The sequence below is a fragment of the Salmo salar genome, chromosome ssa09 (assembly GCF_905237065.1).
Source record: "Salmo salar chromosome ssa09, Ssal_v3.1, whole genome shotgun sequence".
In the NCBI taxonomy this organism is placed as follows: domain Eukaryota; kingdom Metazoa; phylum Chordata; class Actinopteri; order Salmoniformes; family Salmonidae; genus Salmo; species Salmo salar.
In genome coordinates this window covers 35,204,549-35,229,305 of record NC_059450.1, presented here as the reverse complement: position 1 = coordinate 35,229,305, position 24,757 = coordinate 35,204,549, and the positions used below count along the sequence as shown (strand labels likewise).

Here is a 24,757-nt window from a genome sequence, read left to right as displayed (position 1 = left end):
CCACATGCAGGAATGCCCCGAATTGCAGGCCGCAATTGCACCCTTTTCGGGTAGCTTAAGGACATCTGGAAACCCAGTAGTTGGGCTTACCATAACCGTAGTGGTTGGCTAGGCTGGCTAGGTTAATAGCTAGTTTGGAAAATAGCTAACGTTAGCTTGCTGGCTAAGATAACTGCAGATGGCTAACATTATTTGATAACTGGTTAGATGGCGTTATGTATTTCCAAAACATTGGTTTTCTTTAATGTAGCTGTAAGCTAGGTGTTGATAGAAACTGGCTTACTCATGTAGTGCTAACATAACATTAGCAGGCTGGTAAGGTTAACGTTAGCAGACTAGTAGGGCTAACGTTAATAGGCTAGTTGGCCAGCAACCTTGCAAGTTGATTTGTAACAATACATTCATAAAGTATTTGCTTGTAAGTTGGCTGAAAATGTTATTGATGAGTGTAGTCATGAGTGCAAATGATTTGGTTAAATTTGAAGTTATACATTTCAAGTTATTTCTGTTGGAATTTACGTTATAGGGAATAGGCTGGCTTGCCGGGTCCTCCATATTACATCACATTTTCCAACATGACGTTGGCATTCTTCTGAATTCTGATCGAGTTTATGTAATAACTCGAAAAATAGAAAGGTGAGGTGTAACTTTGCATTGGGACTTTTGATGCATATTCTAATGCAAATGCATATGTTACATGTGGTTAAGTTTATGCTACCTACCCTTTAAGGTATATTTACTTTTACTCAAGTATGGCAATTTAGTACTTTTTCCACTACGGAACCAATCAAATCTCCCTGTTACAATTTTAACCTAGTGTATGTCATTGGCGTCAGCTGATGGAGGCTGGAGGCAAAAAAGTGCATACATTTTTGGACCATTATTTGGACAAACACTTCATCAGAGATTTTAGATTGGATTGGAATAAAGCCCTCCCTTTAGCTAGTCTCATTGTAAGAAAACAAGTTCGATATCATACAGCTAGTTGTCACATGATCTACATTGGGGCGTGGTTATATGAAAACTTGTGCGTTTACATCACTCACAGTAGTCAGCCAGACTTTTTGTAAACATTGAGGATGATTTATAAATGATCCTTCTCTATCGCCTTGTGTGTTAGTTTGTGTTTTGATCTCTGCACTCCTGAGTGCTACGTTTTGGATGATAAAATCAGATTAGGGAGAGAGTTTGATGGCATTGGAGGTTTGAGCGGTGGAGGGCTAATTAGCTAATGCTAGCTGCTAAAACTAGGCTTCTTCCTGGTTCGACTGTACGAGAAAGATCAATGAAACAAAAGAGTACATTTACAATCTAATCGTTGTCACTTTCTGACACGTTTCCCTCTTCGTTTTAGGCAACATCTCGCCTGCTTGTAAATTATACTGAATCCTACCGCAGCCAGATAATGGACTACCATTTCAAGGTAAATTAGCTACAAATGTAAACATTCTTATGGCATGACTGAATACCTCTTATCTCATTTAATGGGTAGCCATTCATTAATCATATCTTTGTATGAGATCCAAAACATTATGTCACTTTTATTTGCTGTCTGCAGCCAAACTTTAGGGCGTCTCTACACATCCTGAAAGTGGAGATTGGAGGTGACGCTCAGACCACAAGTAAACATGGAAAATGCCTCCTGCACTTCCTATGTTAGCTTCCTAAATAGCACCCTATTCCCCTTTCTAGTGCACTACTTTTGCCAGGGCCCATAGGGAGGTATACTTTGTGTTTATCACTTATGACAGGCAAAACATTTATTTGAGTTACCTTACCTAGCATGTATAGGATTTTGCATTCTACAATGTAGGCTAGTAATAGCTGAAGAGTACATTTCAATTCAGTTTTTTCCCCCTAGATGGAACAGAACCCTCACACATGCACTAGGGGGTATGAGTGGTGGCTGATGAGAGAAGCCAAGAAGAGAAATCCCAACATCACTCTCATAGGTGAGGCTGGACGACCATTGGAGCCTTTCTGCCGTACTATGATTAGGATAACACACTATACTATACTGAACCAAAATATAAACAACAATTTCAAAGATTTTACTGAGTTACAGTTCATAGAAGGAAATCAGTCAATTTAAATACATTTGGCCTTAATCTATGGATTTCATATGACTGGGCCAGCCAATCTGTCACGTCCTGACCAGCAGAGGGCGTAATTGTGTTATTCTTGGTCAGGATGTGGCAGGTGGTTTGTGTTTGTTAAATGTTGTGTGGGTGATTGGACTCCCAATTGAAGGCAGGTGTGTTGAGTTGCCTTTGATTGGGAGTCCTATATAGGAGTGTGTGTTTTTCTTTGGGGTTGTGGGTAGTTGTTTGTGATCACTGCTTGTTTAGCCTGTCACACTGGTGCCGTCGTGAGTATTGTTTTTGTTGGTTTTCATGTGGATGCTTTAATTGTTTCTCATCAATAAATATGAGTATCCACATTCCCGCTGCGCCTTGGTCCATTCCTAATGACGGACGTTACACAATCAGAATTAGTTTTTGTCCTCAAAAATACTATTGCAGACAGAAATACTCCTCAGCACCCCTCCTCAGACGATCCCGCAGAAGAAGCCGGATGTGAAGGTCCTGAGCTGGCGTGGTTACTCGTGGTTTGCGGCTGTGAGGCCAGTTGGATGTAGTGCCAAATTCTCTAAACAACGTTGGAGGTGGCTTATAGTAGAGAAAGGAACATTAAATTCTCTGGCAACATCTCTGTTGGACATTCCTGCAGTCAGCATGCCAATTGCACTCTCCCTCAACTTGAGACATCTGTGGCATTGTGTTGTGTGACAACTGCACATTTTAGAGTGGCCTTTTTTGTGTTATGATCATGCTGTCTAATCAACTTCTTGATATGCCACACCTGTCAACTGGATGGATTATCTTTGCAAAGGAGAAGTGCTCACTAACAGGGATGTAAACAAATGTATCCACAAAATTTGAGAGAAATAAGCGTTTTCTACGTAAGGAAAAAAAGATCCCAGTAATGATTTCACCTCGTGAAAAATGGGACCAAATTGTACTTGTCACATGCGCCGAATACAACACCTTACAGTGAGGTTACAAGGCAGTTTTAAGAAAATGCCTAAATAAAAGTAACAAATAATTAAAGAGCAACAGTAAAATAACAATAGGGAGGCTATATACAGGGGGTACCAGTACAGAGTCAATGTGCGGGGGCACCGGTGTCGAGGTAATTGAGGTAATATGTACATGTAGGTAGAGTTATTAAAGTGACTATGCATAGATAATAACAGAGAGTAGCAGCAGCGTAGAAGGGGGGCAATGCAAGTAATCTGGGTAGCCATTTGATTAGATGTTCAGGAGCCTTATGGCTTGGGGGTAGAAGCTGTTTAGTAGCCTCTTGGACCTAGACTTGGCGCTCCGGTACCGCTTGCCAGTCTATGACTAGGTTGGCTGGGGTCTTTAACAATTTTAGGGCCTTCCTCTGACACCGCCTGGTATAGAGGTCCTGGGTGGCAGGAAGCTTGGCCCCACGGTGATGTACTGGGCCGTACGCACTACCCTCTGTAGTGTCTTGCAGTCGGAGGCCGAGCAGTTGCCATACCAGGCAGTGATGCAACCCATCAGGATGCTCTCGATGGTGCAGCTGTAGAACATTTTGAGGATCTGAGGACCCATGCCAAATCTTTTCAGTCTCCTGAGGGGGAATAGGTTTTGTTGTGCCTTCTTCATGACTGTCTTGGTGTGCTTCGACCATGTTAGTTTGTTGGTGATGTGGTAGCCAAGGAACTTGAAGCTCTAAACCTGCTCCACTACAGCCCCGTCAATGAGAATGGGGGCATGCTCAGTCCTCCTTTTCCTGTAGTCCACAATCATCTCCTTTGTTTTGATCACGTTGAGGGAAAGGTTGTTTTCCTTGCACCGCACGGTCAGGTCTCTGACCTCCTCCCTATAGGCTGTCTCGTCGTTGTGTCATCGGCAAACGTAATGATGGTGTTGGAGTCATTCCTGGCCGTGCAGTCATTAGTGAACAGGGAGTACAGGAGGGGACTGAGCACGCACCCCTGAGGGGCCCCCGTTTTGAGGACCAGTGTGGCGGATGTGTTGTTACCTACCCTTAACACCTGGGGGCAGTCTGTCAGGAATTCCAGGATCCAGTTGCAGAGGGAGGTGTTTAGTGCCAGGGTCCTTAGCTTAGTGATGAGCTTTGAGGGCACTGTGGTGTTGAATGCTAAGCTGTAGTCAATGAATAGCATTCTCACATAGGTGTTCCTTTTGTCCAGGTGTGAAAGGGCAGTATGGAGTGCAATAGAGATTGCATCATTTGTGGATCTGTTGAGGCGGTATGCAAAGTGGAGTGAGTCTATGGTTTCTGGGATAATGGTGTTGATGTGAGCCATGACTGCAGAGGACTGGAGTAGAGTCATTTTCTCTGAAGAATCCCCTTTCCGATTGTTTGGGGCATCCGGAAAAAAGCTTGTCCGGAGAAGACAAGGTGAGTACTACCATCAGTCCTGTGTCATGCCAACAGTAAAGCATCCTGAGACCATTCATGTGTGGGGTTACTTCTCAGCCAAGGGAGTGCGTTCACTCACAATTTTGCCTAAGAACACAGCCATGAATAAAGCATGCTACCAACACATCCTCCGAGAGCAACTTCTCCCAACCATCCAGGAACAGTTTGGTGATGAACAATGCCTTTTCCAGCATGATGGAGGCAAAAGTGAGAACTAAGTGGCTCGGGGAACAAAACATCGATATTTTGGGTCCATGGCCAGAAAACTCCCCAGACCTTAATCCCATTGAGAACGTGTGGTCAATCCTCAAGAGGCGGGTGGACAAACAAAAACCCAGAAGTTAACTGACAGCATGCCAGGGCGGATTGCAGAGGTCTTGAAAAAGAAGGGTCAACAATCCAAATATTGACTCTTTGCATCAACTTCATGTAATTGTCAATAAAAGCCTTTGACCCTTATGAAATGCTTGTAATTATACTTCAGTATTCCATAGTAACATCTGACAAAAATATCTAAAGACACTGAAGCAGCAAACTTTGTGAAAATTTATATTTGTGTCATTCTCAAACCTTTTGGCCACGACTGTGTACACGTCCTGGTAATCCGTCTGGCCTAGTGAATGTTGACCTGTTTAAAGGTCTTACTCACATTGGCTGCGGAGAGCGTGATCACACAGTCGTCCAGAACAGCTGATGCTCTCATTCATGTTTCAGTGTTACTTGCCTTGAAGCGAGCATAGAAGTTATTTAGCTCATCTGGTAGGCTTGTGTCACTGGGCAGCTCTCGGCTGTGCTTCCCTTTGTAGTCTGTAATAGTTTGCAAGCCCTGCCACATCCGACAAGCGTCGGAGCCGGTGTAGTATGATTCGATTTCTATAATGATGCTTTGCCTGTTTGATGGTTCGTCGGAGGGCATTGCAGGATTTCTTATATGCTTCCGGGTTAGAGTCCCGCTCCTTGAAAGCAGCAGCTCTAGCCTTTAGCTCAGTGCAGATGTTGCTTGTAATCCATGGCTTCTGGTTGGGGTTTGTGGTGTTTATTTTTTGGTTCATTATAGATATGTTTGCCTTTCAAATTAGAAGACAAGCAGTAGGATATATCCAGTGCTTAACTTGGACTGAAATAGGTGCCGGTACTGTTTATATTTATGTGCGGGAACTCTGCAATACTTTTGAGCTAAGGGAGGTGGATTAACTCACTCTGTTCTGGTGTGCTCCTGCCCAAGCCAAGCGCTGGATATATCTGGTAGGATTTCACAGGTAAGACTTGTAGCTAGTGTGTCAAATTTTGCATAGGCCATTAGATAAGCGTCAGCTGTGGTCGTTCTCTAACAATGGTCTCTGTTAATGTTACCTCTTGTACCTGTATGCTTGCCGTGGGCCTTCCCAGGTTGGGTTGGGCAAGGGAAGAACTGGCCATACGACTTTCCTGATGTAACTGCATCTTACTTGGTGTCCTGGATCTTAGGAGCCAAGCAGTACCATGACCTGGATATTGATTATGTTGGAGTGTATATTCTATTTGTTTTTGTGGGTTGTATATTGAGAATATTGTAATTTATTTAACCAGGGAGGGCTCATTGAGATTTTAAATCTCTTTCTCAAGGGTGTCCTGGCCAAGATAGGCAGCACCAAGTCATTACACAATTACAGACAGACAACATGAAAAACTACAAGTAATCTCGTAAAAATCACGGGATAATAACAAAATCATAAAACAGCAAATTTAAAAACATTGACAGGTCAAGGAATCAGCCTCAAAATCTGTCATCAATTATTTAAAAGCACCAATCGGGACAAGTTCTTCCAGTTTAAAACTATTTTGTAAGGATTTTCATTAAAGCCCTTTTACCAAATTCAGTACGGACATTTGTAACAGTTAGCAGGATAAAGTCCTGTGAATGAAGAGAGTACCCACCACATTTCTGAAGAATAAAAATATCAAAATAAAATGGTAGTAAACCCAAAATGGCTTTGTAAATAAAAGTATATCAGTGACTAAGCATACGAGTGACTAGAGAAGGCCAGCCAACCAGTGGTGGAAAAAGTACTAAATTGTCATACTTGAGTAAAAGTAAAGATACCTTGATATAAAATGACTCAAGTGAAAGTCAGCAAGTAAAATACTACTTGAGTAAAAGTATTTGTTTTTAAATATACTTAAGTATCAAAAGTAAATGGAATTGCTAAAATGTACTTAAGTATAAATAATTTCAAGTTCCTTATATTAAGCAAACCAGAAGGCACAATTTTCTTGTTTTTTAGTTATTGACGGATTGCCAGGCACACACACCAACACTCAGACATTATTTACAAACTAAGCATTTGTGTTTAGTGAGTCTGCCAGATCAGAGGCAGTAGAGATGACCAGGGATGTTCTGAGTACAATGTAAAAAGTACATACTTTTCTTTAGGAACGTAGTGAAGTAAAAGTTGCGAAAAATATAAATAGTAAAGTACAGATACCCCAAAAATCTACTTAAGTATTTTTACTTACGTACTTTACACCAATGCAGCCTACCCTGGTTTATAAAGTGCAGTGTTGCGTAAGAGTTTTGCAGTTTAAAATAAATCTCAATGCTCCATGGTAAAGGGTGTCAATTGATCTCAAACACTGAGCAGAAGCATTCATATATAAAATATCACCATAGTCTAGGCATAAATGTAGCTGATAGACTCTTTCTGGCTTCAAAAGAAAAGCAGGCCTTACCTGGTAAAATAAGGTTAAAAAAAAAGCAGGCCTTATCCTAACTTCAGCTAATTGGATACAAACATGATCTACATATGTGTTCCTTCAATCTACCCACCTGTTTAAACATATGCTGTTCTGTTGGTCTATAAATGCACTGTTCCATACCAAACAAAAATACTCTCAGATGCATTTTCACCAAAGTAAAGTGTTAAATTACATTGCATCATTAAACCCAGATGCCAGTTAAGGTGATTGAGGAACTGATCGGTCTTTCAGTTCGCTTTTGTCACCAGTTAGTTATTCCACTCCACCCTTCTAGAACACTTGGCAGGCAAGCGATAAGGAAGTCTGCGTGATGCCATCCCGTTTCATACCTGTGATTGCTCTGTTGTGTTCAGACTAGCCAGTAAGCTGAATGTTGGTGGCTGTTTTTACTTCAGATGCCTGAGCAGTCAGGAGATGTAGATGCCTAACACAATTACAGTCAACTCCTGGTAAATCCAAACTTTGTTTTAAGTGCATTTCAGTGCACCAGTACAAATTCAAATACATTCTTCATAATTCATCTGCATATCTGAATAATCTTATTTAGTGCATATATTCATGGCAGTCCCAAGACATTGCATTTACCAGGAGTTGATTATCTGCTAATAGAGAATGTGTCCGCTCTAGTATCTAAGATGCATCTATTGCATGGCGCCGGCATATGTTAAAGTAAAAGGTGAATACAATAGTGTAGTGCATGGTCCTGAATGGTTCTTCAATACTTCATCACCTTCTCACTCACCTCTCTCTATCTGTCACTGGGTAGCTGCTGCGGCACACTCTGGATAAGGGGGGTTTGGAGGTCAGAATCATAGCCAGTGATAACCTATGGCAGCCCATAACCTACTCAGTGCTTGTCGATCGAGAGCTGGCCGAAGCAATTGATGTGATAGGGTAGGAGAGTGTTTCTGCTGAATTCTGCTGCGTCATCTCTTGAAGAGACCACCTCTTCAATTTACTGCATGAAGCATTTCTTCCATCGTTTCAGAAAGTATTCCTCAGGCCTACATTCTGCATTCACAGTGCTTATTTTTTTTTTACATGATTCCGACTGTTATTTCATAGTTTGGTGTCCATTATTATTCTACAATGTAGGAAGTAGTAAAAAGAAAGAAAAACCTTTGAATGAGTAGGTGTGTCCAAACTTTTGACTGGTACTGTATAAGTATGTGCGTGAACATGTGTTTGTATGCGTGCGCGTGTGTGTGTTCATCACCTTCATACCATTCCATGTGTGTGGCCTGACAGGGCCCACTACCCAGGCACCACCACAGTGATGGAGGCCCGGAAGACGCAGAAGAAGCTGTGGTCGTCTGAAGACTGTAGCACTTTCAACGACGAGGCGGGGGGAGGCTGCTGGGCCCGCATTCTCAACCAGAACTATGTCAACGGACTCATGACTGTGTACGTTTTATTTATTTAATTCTACACAAAATCAGCCTAAGTATAAAGCCGCCAGAAAGTGTAATGGGGTGTCTGCTGTCTCTGGGCGAAGAACAGCAGGAGAATTTGTGAGTGGTCAGCCTGGGGACAGTGACACTGGAGATGCGCGTTCATGAGAATTCTCCATTTTTTTCTTTCAGCCTTTGAATGAATACAACGTTGCCTGGTTGGAATATTATCGCTATTTTACGAGAAAAATAGCATAAAAATTGATTTTAAACAGCGTTTGACATGCTTCGAAGTACGGTAATGGAATATTTTGAATTTTTTTGTCACGAAATGCGCTCGCGCGTCACCCTTCGGATAGTGACCTGAACGCACAAACAAAACGGAGCTATTTCAATATAACAATGGATTATTTGGAACCAAAACAGCATTTGTTGTTGAAGTAGAAGTCCTGGGAGTGCATTCTGACGAAGAACAGCAAAGGTAATCCAATTTATATAATACTAATTATGAGTTTAGTGAGAACCAAACTTGGTGGTTGTCAAATTAGCTAGCCTGTGATGGCCGAGCTATCTACTCAGAATATTGCAAAATGGGGGTATGCTAGTTCTGAACATCACATGCTAATATAAAAAGCTGGGTTTTGATATAAATATGAACTTGATTGAACAAAACATGCATGTATTGTATAACGTAATGTCCTAGGAGTGTCATCTGATGAAGATCATCAAAGGTTAGTGCTGCATTTAGCTGTGGTTTTTGTGACATATATGCTTGCTTTGAAAATGGCTGTGTGATTATTTTTGGCAGGGTACTCTCCTGACATAATCTAATGTTTTGCTTTCACTGTAAAGCCTTTTTGAAATTGGACAATGTGGTTAGATTAACGAGAGTCTTGTCTTTAAAATGGTGTAAAATAGTCATATGTTTGAGAAAATGAAGTTATAGCATTTTTTAGGTATTTGTGTTTCGCGCCTGCGATTCCACTGGCTGTTGACTAGGGAAGTTAACACCCTAGCCATCCTACAATCCAAGCTTGATGCGCTCAATCTCACACAAATTATTAATGAACCCACCAGGTACCACCCCAAAGCCGTAAACACTGGCACCCTCATAGATATCATCCTAAACAACGTGCCCTCTAAATACACCTCTGCTGTTTTCAACCAAGATCTCAGCGATCACTGCCTCATTGCCTGCATCCGTAATGGGTCAGCGGTCAAACGACCTCCACTCATCACTACCAAACGCTCCCTGAAACATTTCAGCGAGCAATCCTTTCTAATCGACCTGGCCCGGGTATCCTGGAAGGATATTGACCTCATCCCGTCAGTAGAGGATGCCTGGTTATTTTTTTTAAATGCCTTCCTTACCATCTTAAATAAGCATGCCCCATTCAATAAATGTAGAACCAGGAACAGATATAGCCCTTGGTTCTCTCCAGACCTGACTGCCCTTAACCAAGACAAAAACATCCTGTGGCGTTCTGCATTAGCATCGAACAGCCCCCGTGATATGCAACTTTTCAGGGAAGTTAGAAACCAATATACACAGGCAGTTAGAAAAGCTAAGGCTAGCTTTTTCAAGCAGAAATTTGCTTCCTGCAACACAAACTCAAAAAAGTTCTGGGAGACTGTAAAGTCCATGGAGAATAAGAACACCTCCTCCCAACTGCCCACTGCACTGAGGATAGGAAACTCTGTCACCACCGATAAACCCACTATAATTGAGAATTTCAATAAGCATTTCTCTATGGCTGGCCATGCTTTCCACCTGGCTACCCCTACTGCAGTCAACAGCACTGCACCCCCCACAGCTTCTCGCCCAAGCCATCCCCATTTCTCCTTCTCCCAAATCCATTCAGCTGATGTTCTGAAATAGCTGCAAAATCTGGACCCCTACAAATCAGCCAGGCTAGACAATCTGGACCCTCTCTTTCTAAAATTATCTGCCAAAATTGTTGCAACCCCTATTACAAGCCTGTTCAACCTCTCTTTCGTGTCGTCTGAGATTCCCAAAGATTGGAAAGCAGCTGCTGTCGTCCCCCTCTTCAAAGGAGGGGGCACTCTTGACCCAAACTGTTACAGACCTATATCTATCCTACCCAGCCTTTCCAAGGTCTTCGAAAGCCAAGTCAACAAACAGATTACCGACCATTTCGAATCCCACCGCACCTTCTCCGCTAAGCAATCTGGTTTCAGAGCTGGTCATGGGTGCACCTCAGCCATGCTCAAGGTCCTAAACGATATCGTAACCACCATCGACAAGAAACAATACTGTGGTGCCGTATTCATTGACCTGGCCAAAGCTTTTGACTCTGTCAATCACCACATCCTCATCGGCAGACTCAATAGCCTTGGTTTCTCAAATGATTGCCTCGCCTGGTTCACCAACTACTTCTCTGATAGAGTTCAGTGTGTCAAATCGGAGGGCTTGTTGTCCGGACCTCTGGCAGTCTCTATGGGGGTGCCACAGGGTTCAGTTCTTGGGCCAACTCTTTTCTCTGTATACATCAATGATGTCGCTCTTGCTGCTGGTGAGTCTCTGATCCACCTCTATGCACATGACACCATTCTGTATACTTCTGGCCCTTATTTGGACACTGTGTTAACAACTCTCCAGACGAGCTTCAATGCCATACAACTCTCCTTCTGTGGCCTCCAATTGCTCCTAAATACAAGTAAAACTAAATGCATGCTCTTCAACTGATTGCTGCCTGCACCTGCCCGCCTGTCCAGCATCACTACTCTGGACGGTTCTGACTTAGAATATGTGGACAATTACAAATACCTAGGTGTCTGGTTAGACTGTAAACTCTCCTTCCAGACTCACATCAAACATCTCCAATCCAAAGTTAAATCTAGAATTGGCTTCCTATTTCGCAACAAAGCATCCTTCACTCATGCTGCCAAACATACCCTCGTAAAACTGACAATCCTACCAATCCTCGACTTCGGCGATGTCATTTTCAAAATAGCCTCCAATACCCTACTCAACCAACTGGATGCAGTCTATCACAGTGCCATCCGTTTTGTCACCAAAGCCCCATATACTACCCACCACTGTGACCTGTACGCTCTCGTTGGCTGGCCCTCGCTTCATAATCGTCGCCAAACCCACTGGCTCCAGGTCATCTACAAGACCCTGCTAGGTAAAGTCCCCCTTTATCTCCGCTCACTGGTCACCATAGCAGCACCCACCTTTAGCATGCGCTCCAGCAGGTATATCTCTCTGGTCACCCCCAAAGCCAATTCCTCCTTTGGCCGTCTCTCCTTCCAGTTCTCTGCTGCCAATGACTGGAACGAACTACAAAAATCTATGAAACTGGAAACACTTATCTCCCTCAGTAGCTTTAAGCACCAGCTGTCACAGAGAAGCTCACAGATCACTGCACCTGTACATAGCCCATCTATAATTTAGCCCAAACAACTACCTCTTCCCCTACTGTATTTATTTATTTTGCTCGTTTGCACCCCATTATTTTTGTTTCTACTTTGCACTTTCTTCTACTACAAATCTACCATTCCAGTGTTTTACTTGCTATATTGTATTTACTTTGTCACCATGGCCTTTTTTGCCTTTACCTCCCTTATCTCACCTCATTTGCTCACATTGTATATAGACTTATTTTCTAGTGTATTATTGACTGTATGTTTGTTTTACTCCATGTGTAACTCTGTGTTGTTGTATGTGTCGAACTGCTTTGCTTTATCTTGGCCAGGTTGCAATTGTAAATGAGAACTTGTTTTCAACTTGCCTACCTGGTTAAATAAAGGTGAAATAAAAATAAATAAAATAAAGTGAACTTAGCAGTTAGACAAGTTGAGCCTGCTTAGATAATTTATTGTCAATTGTCACAGAGATGCTGAAATTTGTAATTTTTTTCTTTTGGTACTCCGTCTGCGATTGAAATAGTTGACTTTTGTCGTTAGACTAAATAGAGTTAGTTGTCAATTATGGCGCTGGCTGAGAATACGTAGTTTTCGCCCCCAACCTTACAGAAATCTTTCTCAATCTCCTTCTCAAAGCTAAGGATCCAGATCACGTTCTGAGCATGTTATTTTACTTACACTACATAGCTACTGCTCACACTCCCCTTTATGTTGCTCCCTTTACTCACCCTCTTCTGAACCTTGATGAAGAAGCCTACACTGAGTGTACTTTAGGAACATGACATGGACTGACCAGGTGAATCCAGGTGAAGGCTATGATCCCTAGTTGAAGTCACCTGTTAAATCCACTTCAATCAGTGTAGATGAAGGAGAGGAGACAGGTTAAAGAAAGATTTTTAAGTCTTGAGACAATTGAGACATGGATTGTGTATGTGTGCTATTCAGAGTGACAAAATATTTAAGTGCCTTTGAACGGGTTATGGCAGTAGGTGCCAGGCGCACAGGTTTGAGTGTGTCAAGCACAGCTACATTGTTGGGTTTTTCACACTTAACAGTTGCTTGTGTGTATCAAGAATGGTCCACCACCCAAATGACATCTAGCCAACATGATACAAGTGTGGAAAGCATTAGTCAACATGGGCCAGAATCCCTGTGGGAAATGTTTGACACCTTGTAGAGTCCATGCCCCGACTAATTGAGACTATTCTGAGGGCAAAAGGTGGAGCAACTCAATATTAGGACAGTGTTCCTAATGTTTTGTCCACTCAGTGTTTGTGTGCCTCATATTTCTGAACAGCTAAAATAAAAAATAAAAATGTGTGGCGATTTAAACAAACATTCCCAAAATGAAATATATGATTGTTCAGCACCATATCCTGGAACCTGGTAGCCAGTTACTATGAGGACCTTCCCTTAGGGCGAGATGGCTTGATGACAGCTGAGGAGCCCTGGATTGGGAACTATGTGGTGGAATTACCCATCTGGATAACTGGTAACCCTCTGCACTTAAAGGAATGGATGGTTCACCCTCAAATTGTTGTTTTTCATATATTTTGTTATGAGTTACACTTGTTAACACTTGCAAAGTAGGTACAGATTACCACAATGATGTCCTTCTTACAGTTTCGCTATTATGTGAAGCTTCCCCAAAAGTAGCTATCAGCATCTCACATTTCGTTTTGAAGCAAGTGACAACTGCTAATATAGAAAGACTTCATAAAATCATTTGATTATTTGATTTACATTTGACAATATTGTCTCTTAGCATACGCCACCCAGTTTAGCCAGCCTGGATGGACCTACCTGCAGGCCGTTGGGCATCTGGCACACGGGGGAAGTTATGTCACGCTGACAGCAAGGGAAACCTCACCATCATCATAGAAACCATGGTAGGTATTTATCTTCCTGTATATTACGTCTGTTAAACTGAATATTTATTCTGAGTAATGCTATCTAATGTTAGTAGAAGGCTTCATTATTTTGTTGATTGTACACTGTGCTTTGAACCATTTCCTAATTTGAATAGTCCATTATAGTAAAGCTCTTTTTAGATCTCTAAAGCTTAACTTTTAAGGCTGGTTTTGGAGAAAGTCAACAATTTCCTCAGGCTCTCTCTTTCATACTAAGCTGTGCTTTCCCAGGAGCCTCCGATCTAAACTTTAGCTAGTAAACGGAAGTCCGGTGAGTTATTAGCTCACTTCCGCTGTCTGTTGATGCAAGGACCGTGTTGTGACCATAGTTTGTTTGTAGATTAAATTGTCTGTGACACAACATGACTGTGAAATGTGATAAATGTTTATTTTTCGATCTTTCAGACTCATGATCATTCTGTGTGCGTAAGGCCTCCACTCCTGCCCTTCAATGTCACACCCCAGAATGTAACATTCCAACTCAATGGATCTTTTGTGAGTATTGTTACAGTTATTGCATGTCTGTTAATGATTAAAAGGCTACTTTGTCTTAGTAAACGTGTCTCTTTCCTAGGCCTCGATAAGAGAACTACAGGTATGGCAGTCGAGGTTTGACTTCAAGACTAAAAAGCCATTCTTCTTCAAGAAACTGAGCCCCTTAATTTTCTAAAGGACAGATGTTCCGCTAGCGGAACGCCTCACCAATATCCAATGTTAGAGCGTGGCGCGAAATACAAATACCTCAAAAATGCTATAACTTAAATTTCTCAAACATATGACTATTTTAAACCATTTTAAAGACAAGACTCTCGTTAATCTAACCACATTGTCCGATTTCATAAAGGCTTTACAGCGAAAGCAAAACATTAGATTATGTCAGGAGAGTACCCTGCCAAAAATAATCACACAGCCATTTTCAAAGCAAGCATATATGTCACAAAAACCAAAACCACAGCTAAATGCAGCACTAACCTTTGATGATCTTCATCAGATGACACTCCTAGGACATTATGTTATACAATACATGCATGTTTTGTTAAATCAAGTTCATATTTATATCAAAAACCAGCTTTTTACATTAGCATGTGATGTTCAGAACTAGCATACCCCCCGCAAACATCCGGTGAATTTACTAAATTACTCACGATAAACGTTCACAAATTAATTAACAATTATTTTAAGAATTATAGATACAGAACTCCTTTATGCAATCGCGGTGTCAGTTTTTAAAATAGCTTTTTGGCGAAAGCACATTTTGCAATATTCTGAGTAGATAGCTCGGCCATCACAGGCTAGCTAATTTGACAACCACCAAGTTTGGTTCTCACTAAACTCATAATTAGTATTAGATAAATTGGATTACCTTTGCTGTTCTTCGTCAGAATGCACTCCCAGGACTTCTACTTCAACAACAAATGCTGTTTTGGTTCCAAATAATCCATAGTTATTTTGAAATAGCAGGAGTAGTAACCAGATTAAATCGGGTATGTTTTTTTATCCGGCCGTGAAAATACTGCCCCCTATACCATAACAGGTTAAAGGTAAACTTACTCCTCTGACAACTGTGATCTTTTTATGTACATATATACAGTTGAAGTTAGAAGGTTACATAAACTTAGGTTGGAGTCATTAACCTGTTGGGGCTAGGGGGCAGTATTTGCACGGCCGGATAAAAAACGTACCCGATTTAATCTGGTTACTACTCCTGCCCAGTAACTAGAAATGCATATAATTATTGGCTTTGGATAGAAAACACTCTAAAGTTTCTAAAACTGTTTGAATGGTGTCTGTGAGTATAACAGAACTCATTTGGCAGGCCAAAACCTGAGAAGATTCCTTACAGGAAGTGGCCTGTCTGACAATTTCTTGCCCTCCTTGATCATCTCTAACAAATACAGGGGATCTCTGGCATGACGTGACACTTCCTACGGCTCCCATGGGCTCTCAGAAGGCGGGAAAAAGCTGAACGATGTAATTCCATCCCCAGGCTGAAACACATTAGCGCGTTTGGCAAAGTGCTCTATCAGAGGACCATTAGACTGAGGCTTGTGCATGAGGGGATAGCATGCTTTTACTTTCACTCTCTTTGTAATAAAAACGATTTCCCAGTCGGAATATTATCGCTTTTTTATGAGAAAAATGGCATAAAAATTTATTTTAAACAGCGGTTGACATGCTTCGAAGTACGGTAATGGAATATTTACCATTTTTTTGTCACGAAATGCGCCATGCTCGTAACCCTTATTTACCCTTTTGGATAGTGTCTTGAACGCACGAACAAAACACCGCTATTTGGATATAACAATGGATTATTTGGGACCAAACCAACATTTGTTATTGAAGTAGAAGTCCTGGGAGTGCATTCTGACAAAGACAGCAAAGGTAATAACATTTTTCTTATAGTAAATCTGACTTTGGTGAATGCTAAACTTGCTGGGTGTCTAAATAGCTAGCCCTGTGATGCCGGGCTATCTACTTAGAATATTGCAAAATGTGCTTTCACCAAAAAGCTATTTTAAAATCGGACATATCGAGTGCATAGAGGAGTTCTGTATCTATAATTCTTAAAATAATTGTTATGTTTTTTGTGAACGTTTATCGTGAGTAATTTAGTAAATTCACCGGAAGTGTTCGGTGGGAATGCTAGTCACATGCTAGTCACATGCTAATGTAAAATGCTGGTTTTTGATATAAATGTGAACTTGATTGAACAAAACATGCATGTATTGTATAACATAATGTCCTAGGGTTGTCATCTGATGAAGATCATCAAAGGTTAGTGCTGCATTTAGCTGTGGTTTGGGTTTATGTGACATTATATGCTAGCTTTGAAAAACGGGTGTCTGATTATTTCTGGCTGGGTACTCCGCTGACATAATCTAATGTTTTGCTTTCGTTGTAAAGCCTTTTTTGAAATCGGATAGTGTGTTTAGATTATTGACAGTCTTGTCTTTAAAATGGTGTAAAATAGTCATATGTTTGAAAAATTGAAGTTTTTGCATTTTTGAGGTATTTGAATATCGCGCCACGGGATTACACTGGCTGTTGAGTAGGTGGGACGCAAGCGTCCCACCTAGCCCATAGAGGTTAAAACTCGTTTTTCAACCACTCCACAAATGTCTTGTTAACAAACTATAGTTTTGGCAAGTCGGTTAGGACATCTACTTTGTGCATGACAATACATTTTTCCAACAATTGCTTACAGACAGATTATTTCAGTGGGTCATAAGTTTACATACACTGAAAAATTCCAGAAAATGATGTCATGGCTTTAGAAGCTTCTGATAGGCTAATTGACGTCAATTGGAGGTGTACCTGTTGATGTATTTCAAGGCCTACCTTCAGACTCAGTGCCTCTTTGCTTGACATCATGGAGAAATTAAATAAATCAGCTAAGACCTCAGAAAAATAATTGTAGACCTCCACAAGTCTGGTTCATCCTTGGGAGCAATTTCCAAACACCTGAAGGTACCACGTTCATCTTTACAAACAATAGTACGCAAGTATAAACACCATGGGACCACACAGTCGTCATACCGCTCAGTAAGGAGACGTGTTCTGTCTCCTAGAGATGAACGTACTTTGGTGCGAAAAGTGCAAATCAATCCCAGAACAACAGCAAAGGACCTTGTGAAGATTCTGGAGGAAACAGGTACAATAGTATCTATAGCCACAGTAAAACGAGTCCTATATTGACATAACCTGAAAGGCCGCTCAGCAAGGAAGAAGCCACTGCTCCAAAACCACCATAAAAAAGCCTGACTACGGTTTGCAACTGCACATGGGGACAAAGATCGTACTCTTTGGAGAAATGTCCTCTGGTCTGATGAAACAAAAGTAAAACTGTTTGGCCATAATGACCATTGTTATGTTTGGAGGAAAAGGGGGGAGCCTTGCAAGCTGAAGAACACCATCCCAACTGTGAAGCACTGGGGTGGCAGCATCATGTTGTGGGAGTACTTTGCAGCAGGAGGGACTGGTGCACTTCACAAAATAGATGTCTCATGAGGGAGGAAAATTACGTGGATATATTGAAGCAACATCTCAAGACATCAGTCAGGAAGTTGAAGCTTGGTCGCAAATGGGTCTTCCAAATGGACAATGACCCAAGGCATTCTTCCAAAGTTGTGGCAAAATGGCTTAAGGACAACAAAGTGAAGGTATTGGAATGGCCATCACAAATCCCTGACCTCAATCCTATATAACATTTGTGGGCAGAACTGAAAAAGTGTGTGCGAGCAAGGAGGCCTACAAACCTGATTCAGTTACACCAGCACTGTCAGGAGGAATGGGCCAGAATTCACCCAACTTATTGTGGGAAGCTTGTGGACGGCTACCCTAAACATTTGACCCAAGTTAAACAATTTAAAGGCAATGCTACCAAATACTAATTGAGTGTATCTAAACTTCTGACCTACTGGGAATGTGGAAATAGCGGAAATAAATAATTCTCTCTATTATTCTGACATTTCATATTCTTAAAATAAAGTGGTGATCCTAACTGACCAAAGACAGGGAATTTGTACTAGGATTAAGTGTCAGGAATTGTGAAAAACTGAGTTTAAATGTATTTGGCTAAGGTGTATGTAAACTTCTGACTTCAACTGTATATATTTTTTTTATACAAGAGGTGTGTGCCCAAGCTTCTGAAAGTGTTAGACATAGTGTCATCTTGTCTTTGGATCTTGTGTTGAGTCTTGCACAGCATGATATTTCTCCTCCTGTGACATTTCACATCTCCAAACTAACTTTTATGAGCGGTTACACATTTTTTTGCCACATTTCCATGTGTTTCATGCTGGGTCCCTTACACTTTCCTTGCTAGATTTCTGATGGTTTGTTCACCTTGAGCCTGTATGTAGATGAGGTTTACACTTTAACTACCATAACCACTGGGCAGAATGGGACTTACCCTGATCCACCTCCCTTTGGCCCATTCCGCAAAGTATACAAGGATGACTTTAACCTGTTGGGTCTAGGGGGCAGCATTTGCACGTCTGGATAAAAAAAAATGTACCCGATTTAATCTGGTTACTAATCCTACCCAGTAACTACAATATGCATATACTTATTATATATGGATAGAAAACACTCTAAAGTTTCCAAAACTGTTTGAATGGTGTCTGTGAGTATAACAGAACTCATTTGGCAGGCAAAACCCTGAGACATTTTCTGACAGGAAGTGGATACCTGATGTGTTGTATTGACTTTAAACCTATCCCATTGAAAAACACAGGGGTTTAGGAATATTTTGGCACTTCCTATTGCTTCCACTAGATGTCACCAGCCTTTACAAAGTGTTTTGAGTCTTCTGGAGGGAGATCTGACCGAACAAGAGCCATGGAACGATGATGGCCCATTAGACACCTTGCGCACGAGTTGATGTTGGGTACCCTCGTTCCAATACGTTATAAAAGAGTATGCATTCGTCCACCTTGAATATTATTCATGTTCTGGTTAAAAAAGGCCCTAATGATTTATGCTATACAACGTTTGACATGTTTGAACGAACGGAAATATATTTTTTCCCCTCGTTCATGACGAGAAGTCCGGCTGGCTTACATCATGTGCTAACGAGACGGAGATTTTTGGACATAAATGATGAGCTTTTTTGAACAAAACTACATTCGTTATGGACCTGTGATACCTGGAAGTGACATCTGATGAAGAGAATCAAAGGTAATGGATTATTTACATAGTATTTTCGATTTTAGATCTCCCCAACATGACGTCTAGTCTGTATCGCAACGCGTATTTTTCTGGGCGCAGTGCTCAGATTATTGCAAAGTGTGATTTCCCAGTAAGGTTATTTTTAAATCTGGCAAGTTGATTGCGTTCAAGAGATGTAAATCTATAATTCTTTAAATGACAATATAATATTTTACCAATGTTTTCTAATTTTAATTATTTAATTTGTGACGCTGACTTGACTGCCGGTTATTGGAGGGAAACGATTTCCTCAACATCAATGCCATAGTAAAACGCTGTTTTTGGATATAAATATGAACTTGATAGAACTAAAAATGCATGCATTGTCTAACATAATGTCCTAGGAGTGTCATCTGATGGAGATTGTAAAAGGTTAGTGCATCATTTTAGCTGGTTTTATGGTTTTGGTGACCCTTTCTTTGACTTGACAAAACATTACACACAACTCTTGTAAATGTACTGTCCTAACATACTCTAAATTTATGCTTTCGCCGTAAAACCTTTTTGAAATCGTAAAACGTGGTTAGATTAAGGAGATGTTTATCTTTCAAATGGTGTAACATAGTTGTATTTTTGAAAAATTTGAATTTTGACATTTATTTGGATTCAAATTTGCCGCTCTTGAAATGCACCTGCTGTTGATGGAGTGCACCACGGGTGGCACGCTAGCGTCCCACCTAGCCCCAAGAGGTTAATGTTGGTCAGTACATTTTAAAGGGAGAAATGTCACTATATCTACCAAAAACGACACGCAAATGATCAAAAAACATTATATCAAAATGTAAATGATTAATGCGTTTCTCTTTCGTGCTTGCTCATGCGCTCTGTCTGTCTGTCTGTCTGTCTGTCTGTCTGTCTGTCTGTCTGTCTGTCGCGATCCCTTCCTTCTCTGAGGCCCCAGACTTTGCTGACCATGTTTGAGTATTACATAAACCTGACGGACCCTGGTCCTCATGTCTTCCTGCACCAGGTGGTCACACAGATGCCTGTTACCTGGGCAGCAGATGCCGAACAGACCATTAGCGTCATCGGAGACTATAAATGGTGAGGAATCAGGCCAGGGGGAGTGGGGGGCGAAGTATAGGGTGAAGTTGCCCATAGTTGTTGATCTAGGGTTAGTTTAGCATTTTCCCCACTAATGGTTAAGGTTATGATTGGGGCAGGGGAAGCTGATCCTAGATCTGTACCAAGGGGAAACTTCTTAGACTCCTGCTCAAGTCATTATAATAACGTTAATTAGAAAGGGCTTTTAATACATTTATCTGCCTTGATGTGCTACAAATGTGTTATGAAACTGGTGCGTGTAATTACTGGAAAGTAAAACGGGTCAAGAAAGAGGGCATTTTACGGTGTAGAATTGTAATTGTGTATACTGTGTGTTTTCCAGGCAGAATCTGACAGTGAGCTGTGATGTCTTCATGGAGACGGTGAAGTCTGGAGGAGTGTTCATCGCAGCCAGAGTGGACAAAGGAGGCGGGTCGGTCCACAGCGCCAAGGGAGTCTTCTTCTGGGTGTAGCAGATGGCTCCAACAAAGTCACAAATGACCCTGGTCAGTATTTTACTGAAAATAAATGTCAATGGATGGACATTTTTCCAGACACAGGTTAAGCCTAGTCTAGGACTAAAAAGGCATCTCAATGCCGATTTATCCATTGAAAGAGATTTTACATTTGAGTCACTTAGCAGACATTCTTATACAGGGGTAAAAGTAGATTTAATTTCTTCCTGGTACGGGACCTCCTGTGTGTGCGAGCGCTTGCACACAAAACATTTATGAGCGGCAGAATGGCCCTTTACATTCTGCCGCCATGTGCGTTCTGCTGCCCTAGGCTAGACAAAACATTACCACCCCCATCCTATCCCCTCTAAACTAGAATAGAATTCAGGAGGGGTCGGCAATAGGTTTGGACTTGGGACCATTTTTTTTCTCAGCTAATATTCGGCAGAACAGAACATAATGGCAGCCCAATTCATAGACCTATGCTACAAATTAAACCCAATTTAACATATCTGATTAGTAGGATATATAAATCAGTTCAATGTCAGTAATATATCCTAATATTTTCAATCTGATTACTGTGATAAAATCACCAAGATCTCTCTTAAATTCGTTTTTTTTATGTTTCCTTGTGCGTTGATTGGGGAAAAACAGCTTGCATTCAACAGAAAATATAGCTCTGAAAGTCTCAAAAGAAAGGTGGATCATGAAAATAGAAGTTTCAGGGAAGAATGGATAGAGAAATGTGCATTCTTACCATACTTGCCCAATGTCAAACCAGAGTGTCTTGTTTACAAAGAAATGGTTTCTGTTTGCAAATAATGTAATATTAGACATGAGTATGAATCTAACTAGGCACTTTAAAAAGTTACCTGTCCAACCACACAGGCGGCTCGACCAACACAGAAAAATGGAAACTTCAACTGCTGGCTACTTGTCCGTCACTTAGCCCAACAACAGAAGTGTTTCCCTAAATGCTGCCTGGGACAGAATAGCAAAGTACATTTTGCTATACATTCCGCAGCTCAGCTTCAGAATGTCATAGAGACTAATCGATATATCCCATATGCATCAGTCACGTCTTTTGTGGGCATTTTAAAGCTTGTTTGTAGCGTAAGGCATCACAGAGTTAAGCATTGTTATAGAACACTTTGTATTATCTGGATGCTTTTTATTTAGTTCAAAATATAAAGCTAACAATGGGTATCCTATTTTGCATTTTACTTAAACAAACAGTATGGCATACCCTCAATTAATTTGAGCCCTGGTTTTACCGAAACACACCAAGCCGTTCCCAGACACGGAGGTATTTAAATGAAGTCAAATTAAAATGAAGACAATTGTTGAAATGAATTACTTTCAGCACCATTTACTGTCTGTCTGTTTGACTATGCCACTCTAAAGCTGATGTCTGCCCGCTTGCCTTTTTTTTTCTCATGCACTTACTCTCTCCTCATTAATAAGTTAAGGATTTTTTAAAAGTGTCTGTTTCATGACATTGTAATACATTTGGCCTCCAGTCTGGGGCTACAGAAAAGGCTACTCCACAGGCTACTCTTTCTACTGTAGGCTACACAGGCCTAATTTATGTTCAATTGATTTGATGAAGCGCTGCATCTCTCCAACAGCACTCTGCAGAGGCGCGCTGGACATGGATAAGATAAATATTTTTGGTAAAATGGGCATAGCTTATCATGAGGCAGCATCAGCGCTCACTTAAGTAGCCCTCATGCCACTGAGTGAGAGAAGTTATCATTGTTTTGGGGCAGAATAATGTGAGGTGTTGTGTTGTTGGAGGTGCATCTTGGTCAAACTGCTGATCATAGATTTATGTTTAGAATCCCTATTAATTCAATAGCATCTGTGGGCCTATGTATGACCTTTTATTGTGGCATGAACCCAACAATCACTTCAAAGGGCTCCTTTACTAGGCTTCCTGCACACGTTTATCAACTGGCAACATATCTCTGGCAACAGTGGTGAATGGAAAGAGACTACTTCTGTTGCACTAAACACCACAGTGTCATGCAATTTGGTGACAGAATGAATTGCTCCACTAAACACCACAGTGTCATGCTATTTAGTGACAGAATTAATGGCTCCACTAAACACCACAGTGTCATGCTATTTAGTGACAGAATTAATGGCTCCACCAAACACCACAGTGTCATGCTATTTAGTGACAGAATTAATGGCTCCACCAAACACCACAGTGTCATGCTATTTGGTGACAGAATTAATGGCTCCACTGCTGTCTGTGCGAGTCTCGGTTTTCGGCCACTCATCTCTGCCTTGGCAAAATGCCAGTGTTTTCCTCGAACCACATGGTATTTTGGAACATAGGCTATACCACCCGCTTTCAAGTTGATTCGCTCATGTTTCATGCCTCAGACGTGAGGAAATGATAAATAATGCTGTAATAGTCTACAGTTTTGACATTTTGTTTTCATTGTTGTGGTAGGATCATGTTTTGCCAGTACGGCGTACCCCCACTATTTATTTTGCCGGGACACCAATGTTTGTAAACAATGTAATCATAAACAAAAACTGTATAGCCTCAAAACATGGTTAAAACTATAATTTTGATATCGTGGATGGTCAGTCCTTGAATCCATAGCTCTGTCTTTGAATCTGAGTGGTTACATTTCTCCAGCCCCATCCCTTAACTTTTTACCAAAACAGTGGTGGGGAGTCACTTTCTTTAGTGTTTGAACTGCAGATTATCCCTTTAATTGTTTGAAATGACACCTGCGTTTAACAAATTCCTGCTTATCAGTTAATGTATTGTTGTGTAGTGCACAAGCCATTGATATATTAATGCCTATTGTTTACCAAGTCTTATTTGTTTCACAGTTGGAGAGACTGGGCTTGCGGAGGGTCATTCTGGAACGAGAGCGTACGGCTGGCGCACGCTATCCCTCACAGTCGAGGTACGTTCACAACTTCAATTTCTCAAAAAGCATATTTCGACCTGGAGTTGAAGGTTGCACAGGATTACGATAAACTAAAGGGAGAGATTCTGACTAGACTGGGAGTGACCGATACCGTGAGGGCACACCGCTTCCACCAGTGGTCCTACAGACCGGGACAACCCCCCCGAACACAGATGTTCGACTTGATTCACCTGGCACGGAAATGGTTGCGACCGGAGACCCGTTCGTCCGCCGAGGTCTTCGAGACCATCGTACTCAACCAGTTTCAGCGAGGTCTACCCCAAGAAGTGCGACGATGGGTTGGCCAGAACGAGGTACTTTCCGCCGACCATCTCGTGGGCCTGGTTGAACGGTATTGTACGGCAGGAACAGCTGAGCAGGCGCAGGAGGAAATATTCCCATTCCCCAGGCCTGGGCGAACCAGCGGACAGGGTAAGACTGTCCCAACAGGTGGAGGGGGAGGAGAGCAGCGTGGGGCCATGAGGAAAGAATCAGAATCGGGCCGAGACACTAAGGGAAAAACCGGAAACCGGGACTGGGGGTCGAGGAGGTCTCCCCCCCCGAAACCCTATTATCTGTTACAATTGTAATCGACCGGGACATATTGCAGCCTACTGCCCTATTAACCTGTTATGGCTAGGGGGCAGTATTTTCACGGCTGGATAAAAAACGTACCCGATTTAATCTGGTTACTACTCCTGCCCAGTAAC

At 41.5% G+C, this 24,757-nt stretch overlaps 1 pseudogene; it reads left to right on the top strand.

The window, feature by feature from the left end:
• Positions 1–1,079: 1,079 nt before the first annotated feature.
• Positions 1,080–24,603, top strand: LOC123744778 (galactocerebrosidase-like; annotated as a pseudogene).
• The last annotated feature ends 154 nt before the right edge of the window (positions 24,604–24,757 follow it).